Source organism: Drosophila sechellia, chromosome 2R (genome assembly GCF_004382195.2).
Source record: "Drosophila sechellia strain sech25 chromosome 2R, ASM438219v1, whole genome shotgun sequence".
Lineage (NCBI taxonomy): Eukaryota > Metazoa > Arthropoda > Insecta > Diptera > Drosophilidae > Drosophila > Drosophila sechellia.
The window spans coordinates 3148105-3152383 of NC_045950.1; positions in this window are offsets into that span (position 1 = coordinate 3148105).

A 4279-nucleotide genomic window follows, 5' to 3' on the forward strand; every position below is an offset into this window, starting at 1 on the left:
GCACAATTCCGGCAATCTGTCCGGCGGGCGGGGATATCACTGCCAAAAAGACATTTAATACACGCAAATAAATATCGCCGGCGACTCTCGTGTGCAGTGTACACAGACCGGAAACAGAAAGGCTACAATCCAGGATACGGAAAAGGGTGGCAGGGGTTGCGGAGGGGAAGCAGTCAGTCGCAGGATATGGCCATGAGAAATTAGTGGAGTTTTGCCGCATAAATTGCTGCACATACTAGCTTATATACTACAGAAGCAATCTGGTTCAGCATTTTAGGGAAATTCGAAGGACTCTATTGTACTGAAACTACGATGGAATGCAAAAAATTTCGGATTTAATATTCAGAATTTTTATCGGTAGCTTTTATAACTGAAGTTATACACACTATAAATCAGCCAACTATGTTTAAACAATGCTTTCCAGAAATTTATGTGAAATATATGCCTATCAAGTTGAGCTTCATAATTCAACGCCAATTAAATTTTATGCCAGATGTTGATAATCAAAAAGTGATATATGTAAATAATATTCGAAATTGTGAGCTGAAACTTGAGAAAGACAAGCGGATTTGTGTATCTTGCAGAAATAGTTGTAGTTGTTAATTGTTAATTGAATTCAGCTTTTCAAAGTTGTTTAGTTTGAAATAATTGTAACTGGCATCAGTTACATAAACTTCTACCGAAAAATAGTAATGATAATCCATAAGATACCTGATGAGGGGAAACATTGTTGTAGAATTCAAAGCGAAGATAGCAAACAGTGCTAGTGAGTAACTAAAATCACAATGATTGCCGTTGAGGTTTGTTTGCACTTGTTGGCAAATGCCCTAAATACTCGTACGCCACTGTGGTGGTGGGCATTCGGATGGGATGGAAGTGGGCAGTGGGCAGTGGGAGTGGAAATAAAGCTTCGGAGGAGTCACGCTCGTAATTTTCCATAGGAAACATTTGCCATGATAATACGTAATATACATAACAACCACAGTTATGCGAGGCCGGGGGCGATACCGACCCCCATGCATATTGATGGTATGCCGAAAATAGTTCCTCAAAGATAATAAATAGATGCCAAACGCAGTGGCCAGCGCCAGCAGCTCTGCTTTCGGCCAACAGAGCGCACTAAACACAGCCGGCTGCTGCTGCTGCTGTTAACATTTCGTACTCTGCTGTGGGGCCAGTGACTTGATTTTCGGGCTCTGGGGATTACACTGGATAATTGCAGTCTATTGCAGGGCCAGAGCCGGAGCCAGAGCCACAGCATAAGGCTTCTTCCCAGCACTGCCACTTCCGGCTGCCAAGGTTGCCGGGATCATAAATCACAATCAAATTACTGGCTGATTATTCCGAGTCGGGATGCATGAAATGGATTAATGCCGCACGGCGGAACCTAATAAATCAATGGCCAACAGGAACGGCATATAACTCGGCTGGAGCACTTTGACTTGGGTAATTAAATTATGTGGCCCGCGGCAGCGCGCCTTTGACATCCCAGCGAGGTCCTTTGTTCGGCTATTTATTTGCGAATTGACGGCGCAATCTGTTAACGCGTTTGCAAATAAAAATTATCAAATTATTTTGGCCCGATTTCGGGCGGCTCCCGGCCATGTGTGCTCGCTCAATCAATTATTCTGCCGATTTCGGGTATTTGCATGTGCAAATCTGATTTACACGCACAAATGAATATTAAATTGCTTGAATCAATTGAGTTCAAGTACACCCCGCACTCACACTGCACTCGCTGTGGATTTTTGAGTTGTGCGCAGTCACAATGGCATAAATCGCGCCACGAGTGCAAAGTGAAATTTGGAAAGGGCTTCCCCCATATGGATCCCTACTATATATCCCCTTCCGTCTGCCCGACTTACGCACTCGAGATGTCCGACGCAAGGAGTGGAGGAATTCCTCGAAAACTCGATGACTCCGAACCAATTTAACGAACAGAACAGCAGGTGTATTACCACGTTTGGGCACTTCAAATATACACTTTTTTCGCATAACAACGGCCTGAGGATGATGTAAACAGTGGAAGTATTTGGAATTGACCCACTTGGTGATGCATTTTTGGTCGAATTTAAATTAAATTCAAGTTTTTTGCCTACAGATTCCCGCTCAAACTCAGACATTCCTGCAGTATGATGCTCTTTCCTCAGCGCGTTGAAACCCGTGCGCAGCTGACATGTACGCGTATGAAATTCCAGAAAACAAACTTTATTGAATTTCGCCCTAATTTTTTCGACTTCAAAGTCAAGACTTTGTTGCTGATTGTCGTAAGGGTTTTAATATGGCCAAATCGCCGGTCTGGCGTTTATTAAATTTCATTTGTGAGCAGCGCACAGCAAACTTTTGTGTTGTGCTCTATGGCTCACTGCATGTGCAGTTGACATCTTTATGGGAACCTAGTTGGTACGAGTATACGGCTGTGGCTCTGCCCCCGACCTTTGACATTTTCGGCAACTGGGAGGGGGGGTGGCAGGTCTCAGCCATATTTATTTGTCGAGCTATGTACATACACACAAATATATATACACAAAATGTATTATGTACTGTGCAAACTTCGTTAAATGTTTAAAGTCTCGATCAATTATGCAGTTTTCCTTGTCGTCATGCTTTTTGTGCACCTCAATGAATAAGAAATGAAAGACGGGCACTCGTAAAATGTTTAAGTGCCTTAAAACCACTCCATGCCATTCGATGGCAGTTAGTAAATGGCCCGGATTTTCAGATAGCTCTGCCAAATATCCTTAATTTACTCACTTTCGATTCCCTGGCTAACAAATGGGCCACAATTAATTACACATGTGGACTGGTGGGTGGAGCTCTTTTCGGCTCGTCTGGGCTCATATATCAGCTGATAACTGGGCTGGGGCTGGAAAGCCGTTTTCGGGGCAACGGCAGCCGTCAGCACGGCCATGAATACATTAAGTTGCTGCCGCGTCTAATTGCCTCGTTGTTTGTTTGTTTGTTGCTGTGGCTCCTCGGCGGTGTAACAGGTGCGTTGGCTCCTTTGGGCAGCTCCACGGCTTCGGTGTCGAAATGTATTTTTACCATAAATTAAACAACGGACCATAAAAACTTCCGCAAACGGCCCGGCAAAGTGTTTCCAACCCGTTCCGCAGTTTGAACCTTTTTTTTGGCGTGTTTGCCACCGACAACCGTAAATTCCGGGGAGCCAAAACTCATTTAAAATGTCCACGCCGTGCATGAGTTTCGAGAGCATATTTCATAAGCACACTCCCCGGCCAACTTGTGTGTTTTCATAAAGCATTTAAACAGCATTATAAATTTGCTTAGCTGCGCGAACGGGGCTTGCTCATTTCTGCATTCTCGAACCCGGCCGAAAGGATTCGCCTGCTCACGTAATGGGACTTATGCCCGATAATGTGCTCCTCCTTGCCATTTGGCCCCCGGGGCGTTAACACCCCGCCGGTTGCACCTGCAGCCATGCGAAGGGGTGTCCTGGCCGAAGCAGGAAGGGGGCAGCCAGACAAAGGACCTCCCCCTTCTTGGCCAGCCGAGTCGAGCTCCGCAACTCCTGAACCGAACCTCTGAGCCACTCGAAGTGTGCGCGTGACATTCGGCGGCCGTGACAGGCGGCCCTTTTTGAATAATGCCCGTCAAGTGGCGGCCACCATATTGAGTGAGTACGGTACAGGGAGTGGGGCACTGGCAGTCCTGTGATTTATGAGACAACTTTTTTATTTCAATATTGTGTTCTCTCCATCGACTCCTCCTGCGCGTGTATGTTTAATAAAATGATCTGATTAAGTACAAAGTGTAAGGTATATCGAATATTTATGAATGTCTTCTCTGACTTCCTTCTTTCGGGATGCAGAACGCTCCTCATAATTATGACAAATTGATTTTATGTAAGCGAACAATGGCACTGAGTGAATTCGCCGTCTGCGACGAATCCGAAGAATGAATTTTAAGACGAAGCTCAATTTGATTTTCTTGAAAAAGCTTATTGACTGCTGGGCTCGAAAATGACGCAGATATTGGCTGTCAGCTAAATAGGATGTCATTTCTCGTTTAAAATTTAAAAACTGGAAAAGTAATTGCCGTAAATTCGCATCAACAGACCATATAATTTAACATAATTATGCACATTTTTTTGTGAATAAAATATCTTTAATTGAATAGACCGGCAGCTTCCGTCCTTCAGCTACAAAAAGTGCATTTGTCCCAGTTATACGCGACATAACTGGGCATAAATTACTTTTTTATTTGATTTCTCATATGAGTATGAGTACGAAACAGTGCACCTGTCAATTGGACATAT